General features: G+C 40.3%; 5 non-coding genes across 5 annotated transcripts; 4 read left to right on the top strand and 1 right to left on the bottom strand.

Moving 5' to 3' along the window:
• The first annotated feature begins 7,031 nt into the window (after window positions 1–7,031).
• On the top strand, window positions 7,032–7,103 carry trnaa-cgc (transfer RNA alanine (anticodon CGC)). The gene has a single exon. It is a non-coding gene; the product is annotated as a tRNA-Ala (tRNA).
• A 2,036-nt stretch (window positions 7,104–9,139) lies between these two features.
• On the top strand, window positions 9,140–9,221 carry trnas-aga (transfer RNA serine (anticodon AGA)). Its single transcript has one exon. It is a non-coding gene; the product is annotated as a tRNA-Ser (tRNA).
• Window positions 9,222–10,483: 1,262 nt separating this feature from the next.
• LOC116681212 (U5 spliceosomal RNA) lies at window positions 10,484–10,599 on the top strand. The gene has a single exon (XR_004329983.1). It is a non-coding gene; the product is annotated as a U5 spliceosomal RNA (small nuclear RNA).
• Window positions 10,600–11,399: 800 nt separating this feature from the next.
• On the bottom strand, window positions 11,400–11,470 carry trnap-cgg (transfer RNA proline (anticodon CGG)). The gene has a single exon. It is a non-coding gene; the product is annotated as a tRNA-Pro (tRNA).
• A 1,248-nt stretch (window positions 11,471–12,718) lies between these two features.
• Window positions 12,719–12,934, top strand: LOC116681216 (small nucleolar RNA U3). Its single transcript, XR_004329986.1, has one exon. It is a non-coding gene; the product is annotated as a small nucleolar RNA U3 (small nucleolar RNA).
• The last annotated feature ends 1,350 nt before the right edge of the window (window positions 12,935–14,284 follow it).

The raw sequence follows: 14,284 nt of genomic DNA, 5'->3' as shown, positions 1-14,284 counted from the left end.
GGTCCTGAAGCAGCAAAACAGCCCCAGACCATCACACTACCACCACCATATTTTACTGTTGGTATAATGTTCTTTTTATGAAATGCAGTGTTCCTTCTACGCCAGATATACTTGGACACACACCTTCCAAAGAGTTCCACTTTTGTCTCATCGGTCCACAGAATGTTGTCCCAAAAGTCTTGGGGATCATCAAGATGTGTTGTGGAGAAATTGAGACGAGCTTTGATGTTCTTTTTGCTCAGCAGTGGTTTTCTCCTTGGAACTCTGCCATGCAGGCCATTTTTGCCCAGTCTTTTCCTGATGGTGGAGGCATGAACGCTGACCTTAACTGAGGCAAGTGAGGCCTGCAGTTCTTTGGACGTTGTTGTGGGGTCTTTTGTGACCTCTTGGATGAGTCGTTGCTGCGCTCTTGGGGTAATTTTGGGCGGCCGGCCACTCCTGGGAAGGTTCACCACTGTTCCATGTCTTCGCCATTTGTGGATAATGGCTCTCACTGTGGTTCGCTGGATTCCCAAAGCTTTGGAAATGGCTTTATAACCCTTTCCAGACTGATAGATCTCAATTACTTTCTTTCTCAATTGTTCCTGAATTTCTTTGGGTCTCGGCATGATGTGTAGCTTTTAAGGATCTTCTGGTGGACCTTACTGTGTCAAGCAGCTCCTATTTAAGTAATGCCTTGATTGTGAACAGGTGTGGCAATAATCAGGCCTGGGTGTGGCTAGAGAAATTGAACTCCGGTGTGGACAACCACAGTCATAACATGTTTTAACAAGGGGGGCAATCACTTTTTCACACAGGGCCATGATGGTTTGGATTTTTTTTCACCTTTAATAATAAACACCTTCATTTACAAATTGCATTTTGTGTTTACTTGTGTTGTCCTTGACTATTGTTTAAATTGGTTTGATGTTCCGAAACACTTAAGTGTGACAAACATGCAAAGGAACAGGAAATGAGGAAGGGGCAAACACTTTTTCACACCACTGTATATATTAATATTATAGAAAGTTGATGTGTATGTGCATTAATCTAAAACGAAGTTGATGTCATAATGAACTGTGACGATGACATAATGAACGGTGATGATATAATGAAAAGAAAGTTGATTTGTATATGCATAAATCAAAAAAGAAATTGATGTGTATATGTATTAATGAAAATGAAAGTTGAGGTATATATGCATACATCAAAAAGAAAGTTGATGTGTATATGTATTACTCAAAACAAAAGTTGATGTGTATATGCATTAATATCAAAGAAAGTTGATGTCATAATGAATTGTGATGATCACATAATGAATGGTATTGATATATTGAAAAAGAAAATTGATGTGTATATGAATAAATATAAAAGAAAGTTGATATGTATATGCAGAAATCTAAAATAAGTTGATGTGTATATGCATTAATAAAAAAGAAAGTTGATGTGTATAAGCATTAATAAAAAAGAAATTAGATGTGTATATGCATTAATGCATAAAAGAAAGTTGATGTGTATGTGCATTAATCTAGCAAAAAAGTTGATGTCATAATAAATAGTGATGATGACATAATGAATGGTGATGATAAATCAAAAGAAAGTTGATGTGTATTACATTAATCAAAAGAAAGTTGATGTGTACATTTATTAATTAAAAAGAATTTGATGTGTATATGCATTAATATAAAATAAAGTTGATGTGTATATGCATTAATCTAAAAGAAAGTTGATGTGTATATGCATTAATCAAAAAGAAATTTGATGTGTATATGCATTAATATCAAAGATGTTGATGTGTATATGCATTAATATCAAAGAAAGTTGATGTGTATGTGCATAATATCAATGAAAGTTGATGTGTATGTGCAATAATAAAAAAGAAAGTTGATGTGTATGTGCATTAATCTAAAAGAAAGTTGATGTCATAATGAATAGTGATGATGACATAATGAATGTGTATATGCATAAATCAAAAAGAAAGTTGATGTCATAATGAATAGTGATGATGACATAATGAATGGTGATGATAAATCTAAAAGAAAGTTGATGTGTATATGCATTAATAAAAAGAAAGTTGATGTGTATATGCATTAATCTAAAAGAAAGTTGATGTCATAATGAATAGTGATGATGATATAATGAATGTGTAGATGCATCAATCACAAAGAAATTTGATGTGTATATTATTTATCAAAACGAAAGTTGATGTGTATATGCATTAATTAAAAAGAATGTTGATCTGTATATGCATTAATATCAATGAAAGTTGATGTGTATGTGCAATAATAAAAAAGAAAGTTGATGTGAATATGCATTTATCAAAAAGAAAGTTGATGTCATAATGAATTGTGATGATGATATAATGAATAGTGATGACGACATAATGAATGGTGATGATAAATCAAAAAGAAAGTTGATGTGTATATGCATTAATATAAAAGAAAGTTGATGTGTATATGCATTAATATAAAAGAAAGTTGATGTGTATATGCTGTTGTGAAATGTTTAGTTTAAAACGGAAAAGGAAATGTTAAATATAGTTTATAGCTGATACTTGAAAAGGTACACAACTTTATTTGTTTTATACTGAAGAACGTCACAGAAAATGCATTTATTTTGAAGTAGCCTTCACGGAAGTTGTGTGTGTATTCTTGCTAGTTTTTGCAGATGAACGTGAGATGCTAGACGTAATCCGTGTCCGCCAGGCCTAAACTGTTCTTTTCTTGTATAAACTGCAGCATAGAGAACAATAAATGTTCTTAGTAAAAGACAAGCGTTTTCGGTCGTCATTCGAAGCCATTCCACTACATTCTGTTAGACGTGCTAATCAAGTTCAGGCTCCACCAGATAGCCTTTACTGCAGACATTACTAAGGCATTCTTGCAGATAGCTCTAACAGAAAGGGACAAAGATGCTGTGAGGTTTTTGTGGCTGCATGGACCTCCAACCAGTGACTGTAAAAATGAGCTGCGCATCATGAGGATGAATAGAGTGGTATTTGGTGTGTCACCCAGCCCATTCCTGCTAGCGGCAACCATAAGACAACATATCAAGCAATATGAAACTGAGCAACCTACAGCTGTGAAGGCACTTAATGAGTATCTCTATGTAGATGATTTCATCTCCAGCTCAGACAGTGTGGAAAAGGCCTTTTCAGTCACCACAACAGCAAAGGAGATTCTGTCCCATGCCAGCATGAATTTGTGCAAATGGGTAACAAACTCACCAGAACTGAGGGCTAAGTGGACAGAAAGTGGACTAGAGCCCACACCAGAAACCGGCACTTGTGGAAATGTACTGAAGGTGTTAGGATTAGTCTGGAGATCTGAAAATTATAACTTTGTGTTTGATCTGAAAGGACTGCTGGACATCTTAAAGGGAAAGGAAAACACAAAGAGAAGTGTATTAAAGACATCAGCTCGCATCTTTGACCCCATCGGGTTTCTCACCCCATTTACCATACGGGTAAAATGCCTTTTTCAAGGACTATGGGAAAGGGGAATTGATTGGGATGAACAGTTGCCCCCAGACCTGGCTGAAAAATGGGATCAGTGGTGTGCAGAGCTGCCGCAGCTCCACTTGGTTACAATTCCAAGATGGTACCAAGTTAAAATACAGCCAAACTCACCGACATCCAAGTTGCATGTCTACTGTGATGTCAGCGAAAAGGCATACAGTGCAGTTGCCTATCTGCAAGGAGAGAACGAGGAAGGACAAGTTATCACCAGTTTTGTGGAATCAAAGTCAAAGGTGGCCCCACTAAAGAAAATGACCTTGCCACGCTTGGAGCTCATGGGTGCCCTGATTGGAGCAAGATTAGGGAACAACCTTCTCAAGCCATTGAACATGGAAAGAAATCAGCTTAATATGTGGACTGATTCCATGATTGTATTTCATTGGATACGTAGCACAGCACATAGGTGGAAGCCATTTGTGGCAAACAGAGTGACTGAAATTCAAGGTCTCAGTAATCCAGAACTTTGGTCCCACTGTAGTGGCAAAACTAATCCTGCTGACTTACCCATGAGAGGCCAGAGTGTTGAGAATCTCATCCAAGAGCAGCTGTGGTGGAAGGGACCCACTTCCCTGTCATCGGCTGATGAAGCAAAGAACATTGATGAGGAAGGTGGCTTAGATGAAGTTAACACTGAGCTTAGGTCTAAGTTTCAGGTTGTAGTGCAGCTTACCAGCACTGAAGAAGCAGAGCCACTATTAGACCTAGAGAAGTACAGCAGGTTAAAAACAGTGTCTAGAATAACTGCATGGGTGAAAAGGTTTTAAGCTAATGCACGTTCTGGTCAAAGGATTCAGGGTGAACTCACTTCTGAGGAGCTTACTGCAGCAGAAGTGTATTGGGTGAAGGTGACACAAGGGCATAGTTTTAGCCAGGAAATCTGTCAACTTAAAGAGGGACAAAACCTGAGAAGAGATTCAAAAATCAAAGACCTGAAACCTTTTTTGGATGAAAATGGTCTCATTTGTGTGGGAGGCAGGTTGCAGCATTCTAATATTAGTTACAGGGAACAACACCCATGGGTACTGCCTACAAAGCACAGATACTCTGAGTTAACAGTTCAGTCCTGTCATGAGAGAGTGATGCATTCTGGTGTCAGAGATACTCTAGTGAAAATGAGGGAGAGATTCTGGGTTTTAAGGGGTAGACAGCTAGTCAAGCGGGTGGTGTTACATTGTAACATGTAACACCACCTAACTAAAACTAAAAGTGAGACCAGCCCAGCAAGTTACAGCTCCGTTACCCAGAGATAGAGTCACAGAGTCCCCACCATTTGAAGTTACTGGGGTAGATTTTGCAGGACCCTTGTATGTCAGATCAAGTGGTCAGCCTAAGAAGGCATACATCACACTTTTCACTTGTGCTGTGACTAGAGCAGTACATCTAGAGTTAGTTTCAGATCAGACTACTGAAAGTTTTCTTTTAGCTTTAAAGAGATTTATTGCAAGACGAGGACTATGTAAAGTTATTTACACAGACAATGCTAAGACATTCAAGAGAGCAGAACAAGACCTAAAACAACTATGGAGGTCATTTAAGGAATCAGAGCTTACAGAGTTGTTTACTGAGAAAGGGATCACCTGGAAGTATATTGCCGAGCGAGCTGCTTGGTGGGGCGGCTTCTGGGAGAGGCTTGTAAGATCTGTAAACACATGTCTAAAGAGGGTCCTGGGGAGGGCTTCACTAAACTTTGACGAGCTGACAACCATGCTTGCAGAGGTGGAGGCTGTGCTGAATTCCATGCCTCTTTCTTATGTGGACAGTGATGCATCAGAACCCCAGCCACTCACACCTTCTCATTTTCTAGTTGGGAAAGGCTGACTTCCTTACCACCAAAGACTATGCTTCCTCCATCTCAAGCAATCAATGTGAGTCGAGAAGACATGTGTAAGAGATGGAGATACCGACAGAGACTAATAACCAGCTTTTGGAACAGCTGGAGAAAGGACTACTTGCTGAAATTGAAATCAGCTCACAAGTGTGACATACCCACACCCACTTTGCTAAAGGTGGGAGACGTCATATTGATCGAAGAGGATAATGCCCCCAGGCAGACCTGGAAAATGGGCAGGATAACAGAGCTATTTTCAGGAAGAGATGGACTTGTTCGATCCTGCACTGTTCGTACTACTACAGGAAGTTTGTTAAAGAGACCTGTTCTGTTGATTTACCCTTTAGAGATTAATTAGGTGATAGGCTGAATAGTAATGAACAACAGTTCATTGTTGTGAAATGTTTGTTTAAAGCAAAGGAATGTGTGGTGTTTAGTTTAAAACGGAAAAGGAAATGTTAAATTATAGTTAATAGCTGATACTTGAAAAGGTACACAACTTTATTTGTTTTATACTGAAGACTGTCACAGGAAATGCTTTTATTTTGAAGTAGCCTTCACGGAAGTTGTGTGTCAATTCTTGCTAGTATTTGCAGATGAACGTGAGCTGCTAGATGTGATCCGTGTCCGCCAGGCCTAAACTGTTCTTTTCTTGTGCAAACTGCAGCATAGAGAACAATAAATGTTATTAGTAAAAGACAAGCGTTTTCGGTCTTCATTCGAAGCCATTCCACTACAACATATACAGTTCTGGAGACGTAACAAAAAAGTAACCTTGACCTTTGACCTCCAAAATCAAAATCAGTTCATCCGTGACTCCAAGTGGTTGTGTATGCCAAATTTAACATTGAACATTTAAACCTCCAAAATCTCATCAATTGATCTGCAAGTTCATGTAAAAAAGTTTGCCCAATTTAAAGAAAGTCCCTCCCTGGGGTCCTGTGTTATCACATTCACAAGAATGTGAAGTGCGTACGTATGTAGAGATGGACAGACGACCCAAAAGCATAATACTAGGATACTAGTAATAGTAATACTAGGAACTAGGAACAACTGGTGCTGAGACATAACAAGAGACAAAAAAAGAGGTGGGGGAGACAGAGATAAGCCCTGACAGAGTAGAGAACTACAGACAAAAGACGTGAAATAGTGCCAAGTGTGACCAGAAGAATTGGAAAAAAACTAGAACTATGAAGGACAAACCTTTCTTAAGCAACATGTCACCCAAAAGCTTTCCCCCTCGGAAACACCAAGGCTAACACAAGTGGCCAATAGTTTACTTCAACATTTTTCCCGGGTAGGGGTCCCCACAGAAATCTTAACCAATCAGAAAACTAAATGAACATTGAAGGAGGTATACTCCCTGTTAGGGATCCGGGCATTACCCTACATAGTTTGTGGCTTCATGAACAATATTGTATATCTCATAGGTACTGGAAGCCACACGTTTCCAACAATGCATCTCTCAATGCCCAGATGTGTGACAAGATTTACATTGAGCGTTGTATTGTCCAGCAGAAAGGCAACAGATGTGTTACTTTTTGACTAGATTTGTACCATAGCAGTGCAAGCATTTTGCCAAGGCTCAATTTCCAGCCACCGCCATGTTTTGAAACCATATACAACATAAATATTACACATTTCACCCAGGTTTCTTCTCTTATTTGATGATTTCAGAAAAAGTAAAAAAAACTCCGGAAATGATCAGGGGATGTAGCTCAGTGGTAGAGCGCATGCTTCGCATGTATGAGGCCCCGGGTTCAATCCCCGGCATCTCCAACAAGTGTTATTGTTTGGTCTGAAGAAGAGTTACAAAAGCTCTTATTCTGAAAGAGAAAAGTATTAAAAGGCAATTTCCTTGTGTTCATGGTAACTAATGCAAAAATCAGTCTAAATGACCACATGTTTTGCAAGATTTGCAGTGAACAGTCCATTGCCCAGTGATGGTGGTATAGTTGTCAGCATAGCTACCTTCCAAGCAGTTGATCGGTGTTGGATTCCCAGCCATTGCAGTAGCTTTCTTTTAGTGATTAACTATGATTTATACAATAGCAGTGCAAGCATTTTGCCATGGTTTGATTTCTAGCCACCACCAGGTTTTAGAATAGAATAGAATGCCTTTATTGTCATTATACACAAGTACACGGTACTTGTGCAACGAGATTAAAGCAATCCCTTTGCAGCGTTGACACAAAAAAATATATGAATATAACAGTATAAAATATCAAAAATATAAAGTCAAAGATATAAAGTGTAGTGACTGTCGAGTATACATATAAATCAGCTTGAATAAACATAGATAAGTGTTAACACTCAATAAATAATATTGCACAGTGATGGAATGAAATGATTAAGTACTAATATTAAGTAAATAAGTATTGCACAGTAATGGAAAGGTTAATGTATTAAATATTGCATTGTATGAAATGAAATTGCACAGATTCCAGTGTCCTATGAGGTATTATATAACAGTAACAGTATAACAATAATATTGCACAGTCGGACGGAATGAAGAAGACAGTCCGGGGGGGGGGGGTTTGGAGTGGAGTCAGTGCATATGTGAGTTCAGGGGTGAGTTCAGGGTCGTTATGGCCTTCGGGAAGAAACTGTTCTTGAGTCTGTTGGTCCGTGCTCTGATGCACCTGTAGCGCCTTCCTGAGGGCAACAGGTCAAACAGATCAGAGCCGGGGTGGGAGCTGTCCTTTATGATGTTCTCTGCTCTGCTGAGGCAGCGGGAGGTGTAGATGTCCGTCAGGGAGGGGAGAGGGCAGCCGGTGATCTTCTGTGCTGACCTTACAACCCTCTGCAGCCTCTCCCTGTCTGCCACGGTGCAGCTGCCGTACCATACTGTGATACAGTAGGTCAGCAGGCTCTCGATGGATGAGTGGTAGAAGGTCAGCAGCAAGTTGGAGTCCAGGTCGTACTTCCTGAGGACCCTCAGGAAGTGTAGTCGCTGCTGGGCCTTCTTGATGACCGCTGTGATGTTGGCTGACCAGGAGATGTCAGCTGAGATGAGGACACCAAGAAACCGGAAGGTGTGGACCCTCTCCACACACTCGCCGTTGATGTACAGGGGGCTAGGTCGGTGCTCTTCTTCCTGAAGTCAACGATGATCTCCTTGGTTTTCTTGGTGTTCAGAGACAGGTTGTTCTCCGAACACCAAGCTGCCAAGTTCAGGACTTCCTCTCTGTAGGCTGCCTCGTCTCCCTTTGAGATGAGTCCGACCACTGTGGTGTCGTCAGCAAACTTGACGATGAGGTTGTTGTTGTGGGTCGGACTGCAGTCGTGGGTGTAGAGGCAGTACAGTTTGAAGCCATATACAATATTAACGTTACATATTCCACCCAGGTTTCTTCTCTTATTCAGTGATCTCACAAAAAAGTCCAAAAAATCTGAAAATCATTAGGGGCTGGAGCTCAGTGATAGAGCACATTTTGAGTCTCAAACAATCCAGATGTGTTACAAGATTTTCAGTGTATATTGTGCTGTCAAGCGATGGTGGTATAGCGGTGAGCATAGCTGCCTTCCAAGCAGTTGACCTGGGTTCGATTCCCAGCCATTCTTGTGTGGTTGCTTGCTTTATTTGTGAAGATTAGCCAGAAAGGTTACTCGCCCAACACAATTTGGTAAAATATTACATCTCTGTTATGGTCCAACTAAGGGAGCATATCAATCAATTAAGCTGCCTCCATGAGTATCCACAGACACAGGCAGCGCACTACGATTTGAAAATTGCCCGTGTCTGGTAACTGCTTGCAACCAATTAAAAAGTTTATGAACATTTGTGCAAACAGGTATACTTCTAGGCTTTTCAGGTTGTTGTGGCCGAGTGGTTAAGGCGATGGACTAGAAATCCATTGGGGTCTCCCCGCGCAGGTTCGAATCCTGCCGACAACGAGAGGCATTCTTTAAGAGTGGTAGCAAACCAATGACACATCATAGTATACCAAATCACTGATGTGCATTCATTAACAATGATGTGTTATCTGTAAGTGTCCACCAATGTATCTCTTAGCATTTATTTTCAGTCTGTGTTACAAGATTTGCATTGAGCGTTGTATTGTCCAGCAGAAAGAGAACAGGTGTGTTACTTTTCGACTATGATTCATACCATAGCAGTGCAGGGTCCAGGTTTGATTTCCAGCCACTGCCGTTGCATTTACAGGTTTTGAAGCCATATACAACAATAACATTACCCCGGTTTCTTCTTTTATTCAGTGATATTTCAATTTCCTTGCGGGAGTCATCCCAAAAGGATTAATAAAGATAAGTGTATGTCTATCTCAGAAAAAAGTCAAAAAATCTGAAAATCTTCAGGGGATGTAGCTCAGTGGTAGAGCTCATGCTTTACATGTATGAGGACCTGGCATCTCCAGCAGGTATTATGGTAGAGTCTTTAAAAGAGCTGCAACAGATATTACCTCCTGTGGTAATCTGACTGGTAGGGTTATAGAACGTAGTGGTAGACTAAGACCTCCTGTGACACAAACCAAGTAGTATGCTCTCTCTTTTATACCTCAGACTATCAGACAGCACAACAAGCACTTTAACAGTACATGTTTTACAGTTTCTATTTTACTGTATTACATGCTTGTACTGTTATGTTTTTGTTTATTGTATTATACTCCAGTTTTTATGGGTGTTACGGCAGGTGTGAGCATTGTAGAGATTTCACTTCAGACACTTGCAGCAACAGATGCTTTGTTAAACATCAACAGACTGGAAATAGCCTTACTGATGATACAAAGCATAGGAATTAGCAGAGGATTGTTTCGATCCATCGACCTCTGGGTTATGGGCCCAGCACGCTTCCGCTGCGCCACTCTGCTCTGCAACTTCTCACCAGGCCTTGGAGAATCTGTGATTCACATTTTGACGGAAGGTGGCAACCAAGGTTACAACAGCTTACGGGTTGTAAAGTTAAACATTTGGTAGACCTTGCAACTATCTTTTATGTGAGCTACATTGATTATTCACATGTAAGACTTGTGATTGGCTGGCGTTTTAAAAATGTCATTGTGAGTACAAATATAAACATAAGTAAGTAGTCTACCAAGTTTCCTCTTATCATTTTAGTTTGGACACCCAGTGAGGCTTACCACGATGGTTTGGACTGGGTCGACTAGGGTTTTCAGCTGCTCTCGAGCAGACGGCTGTTTTCACTCTGGTTTCTCTTCATAACACACAAGTCTTTCGCCTTTAACTAAAGACTTCCTTGGAGGGGAACGTCGATGAGTTGAAACTATTTTTGGTGGGCTTTGCTGTTTGGCCGAGCCTTTTGTACTTGTTTTTGCTTACCTTTGCTTTTACTCATCAGCTCTGTTTTAATCCCACCCAGAAAAGAGATTTTAGACATGGAACGAGCCATCTTTTATTTCCTGTGGAGGTCCAAGTGGGAACGAGTGCAAAGAAGAGTGATGAAGAAGCCAAAGGAGAAAGGAGGGAAAGGAGAGCCGGACCTGTTATTGTTTTTAGGGAGCAGATTTACAGCTATACACATAACAGCAGCCACGACCCCATCCAGAAATCCTAAGACTGCAGCTATGGCACGGTTCTGGATGGGATCATACCTCAGAAGAGTGAAGACATTACCCTCTGATCTTAAAGTACCTGTTAGGGATGAGCGAGTACAGCATTATCTGTATCTGTATCTGTATCTGTACTCGGACTGGGCGGGGCCTAACCGGGAGTGGACAGGATTTAACCCGGAAGTGGGTCGGGTTGTCTTGAAATGGGCGGGGCTTTAACCGGTATGTTATTTTAAGCATGCAATTGATATGGGTTGATCAGAAGCGGGGGGGACTGTGTTCTACGGATTAAATAGATTTAATAAATTCGAAAATTAAAAAAAAAACTCTTGACAGTCAGAGACGCAACAAATGAAAAAGGAGAGCCATGTTCTGCTCATTGTTCCTCTTATTTTTTCCCAGTTTTTTCTGTTGCATGAAGTTGAAGCAGGACATGAAAAATTGCCAGCATGCTCTAATACAACTTTGACTGCTCCTAATCTGGGCTAATTTAATGATAAACTGGATTTTAAATTTCAGATTACGATTGCAACAGCTCCTGCCTTCAGAGCTCGTCGGGAGTTGAACCCGGGACCTCTCGCACCCGAAGCGAGAATCATACCCCTAGACCAACGAGCCACTTAAAAACAACATAATAGAAATTTTCTATCGAGTAAATGTGATCAGTGACTTGAAAGGCAATTGTTAAGTAGTTTTTTTGGCATGTGTTGTTTTTATGGCTCCACTACCAGATTGAGCTTTCTGACAATAGTGGACGAAAGACTACTTTTGAAGCAAAACATTTTACCAACATTGGAACTTGAATTTTGGTAAAAAGGAATTCAGCTTGAAAAAGGAAATGCAGCTTGGATTTGTCACTGACTTGAAAGACTATGGTCAGGTAGATTGTCATGGGGACTTTTCATGGCTCCACTGCCCGATTCAGCTTTCCGATATCATTTGACAACAGGAAACATTTGATACAAAATGTTTTTTACCAAAACACAGACTTGATTTTGTCAGTAAAAAGTGAAAGTAAAATCGGGGGAAGGGGGAATTTTCAAGCCCCACCTGCTCCCATCACCCCAACACAAAATGCTTCACCCTGTTTAGTTCTGACTCTGGGGACAGAAGGCAGACCTGTCCCAGATGACCTGAGAGGTCTGGGGGGGGTCATAGTGTAGTAGCAGATCAGAAATGTATTTTGGACCTAAACCGTGTAGGTTTATAAACTAGCAAAAGTACTTTGAAATCAATTCTTTGAGACACAGGAAGCCAGTGTAAAGACTTCAGAACTGGAGTGATGTGATCCAGTCTCTTGGTCTTAGTGAGGACTCGAGCAGCAGCGTTCTGAATCAGCTGTAGCTGTCTGATTGATTTTTTAGGGAGACCTGTAAAGACCCCGTTACAGTAGTCAAGTCTACTGAATATGAAAGCATGGACAAGTTTTTCCAAATCCTGTTGACACATAAGTGCTTTGACCCTGGATATATTCTTAAGGTGATAAAAGGCTGTCAGTTGTTGTATTGGACTATAGTCCCCTGGCGATAAGGTTATTTAAATTTGTGTGTCGTCCACCTTTTTATGGTAACTTATTTTGCTGTTTTTCATAATCTGAACCAGTGGAAGCATGTTAAGAACCAGTATTAATGCAAAGAAAGGACTGGAGCATTTATTGTAGAGAATAAGTAGGCTGACACTGAAGTATTGAGACAACAGTGACTGAAAATCTAATTCAATCTACATATCGGTCTTCTTAAAGATCTAAATAGATTTTCTCACCTCAGAGTCATCTGGAGCACGTAACGATTAGCTTCTGTCCCTCTGAACCCTGAGTGACAATCACTCGCAGTGAATGAGATGCAGTTTCCCCCCCCCAGTCTAACCAAGACTATACTTTCAGGGATCATTACTAGAGTTTCTGACTTGAGGAATGCGTTTCTAAAGTGTTTGGACTCGCTGACCACGATGATGAGTCGTGATATTCCTTTCTGAGCGTGAAGCTGACAGAGAGTAAAGATTCACTTCATATGCTCTTTGTCATTGATGATTGTTCTTTGCTTCTTTATGGAGCATTGAGGAAAGGAATGTGATCAGAGTGCTAGTAGCAGATATGTGGAAAACTAACATCAGTGAAGGTAATAAAACATGCTAAAGCTTTCTATTTAACTGAAGTTATAATCAGTCTTGAAATATGTTTAGTCCACGGTGGACAAGGTTACTTTAACGGGTTAACACCTACTTTCTTGACTTTGTAATGCCTTATGTCCAGTGTAAAAATGTGACCTGAGTTAAGCCATAATTCAATTTTATTTCTACCTTTGCTTTTCCTACTTTAACATGTGAAAAGTGCATTGTTTGAAACCCATCTCTACACATCCATGTTCCACTCCCACAGGTTTTTCCACTTGACTAATCAGACTGTGTGGCCTTTACAGGCTCAGCTTGATTGACATGTATTAAAGGGGTGGAACGGTACACTGTAACAAATTTCTGTAATTTCTACAGCTAAATTTTACAGTAACTTCTGTTTTGTCATTTTACAAAGTTTAGCTGTATATTGCAATGCATTATGGTGAAAACTATACAGTAGTTGACAGCTTTTTTCCATAATAATTACAGGCATACTTGCCCTTGACTGTAAATGATGCAGTACAGGTACAGTTATTTACTGTTGAATGCGTTGCACGAGGCAGTTGCTTTACACAAGACCATTTGATGGCGGATTGCAGAGGAGCAGCCACATTGCCACTCCACTCAGCCACAATACGTAAGTATACTATTATGAATAGCCTACATAATTAAATTGTGGTTTAACTTGTTAATGCTGGTTGAAATAACCTAATTGACCGTGTTTCAGTCTAGTGCAGGCCCTCAATAAAGTTCACTCATAGTTAGCTAACGTTGAGATGGAACTTTCCGAAGGATTCTGAACAAGCAATCCCAGGCGAAGCAGTTTAATGCTAAAGTTAAGGAAAGTATAGTGGGTGTAATGTTGGCGTTAACGGTTAACCCTTTTTATATTTATTTCAACTAACTAAGCGTAGTAGTCTGTGTTGTAACGTCAATGTTAACGTCACGCAGGCATGCAGCAGAAGTAGCTAACGCTACCGGACGGGTTAGGCGCCACGGAGTCGGGTCGTTGGTAAGTAACGTTAGCCTAACGTCACAGTGTTTTATTTAGCTATATTTGACTGTCTGACTGTACATTTCTTCACCGTTTAGCTTACACTAGCAACGAAGTCAACGTTAGTGGAAAAAAAGCTAGCTAGCTTGACCGTATGCATTAGCCACATCGCCTCAGATCAGGCTGCAGACGGCCCTTTAACGTTGATACAAGTCCAATAGTTAGAAAAAATTGCCTTTATTGAAGCGAAAGCCCATCGTTAATATATTGTTCGATTAACAGGTAAGGTATAAATTATAATAAACGTTTGACTTTGCACGACCCCT

The sequence above is a fragment of the Etheostoma spectabile genome, unplaced genomic scaffold (assembly GCF_008692095.1).
Source record: "Etheostoma spectabile isolate EspeVRDwgs_2016 unplaced genomic scaffold, UIUC_Espe_1.0 scaffold00018595, whole genome shotgun sequence".
Lineage (NCBI taxonomy): Eukaryota > Metazoa > Chordata > Actinopteri > Perciformes > Percidae > Etheostoma > Etheostoma spectabile.
The sequence above is the reverse complement of the archived record's forward strand: the minus strand, read 5'-3'. Positions and strand labels throughout refer to the sequence as shown.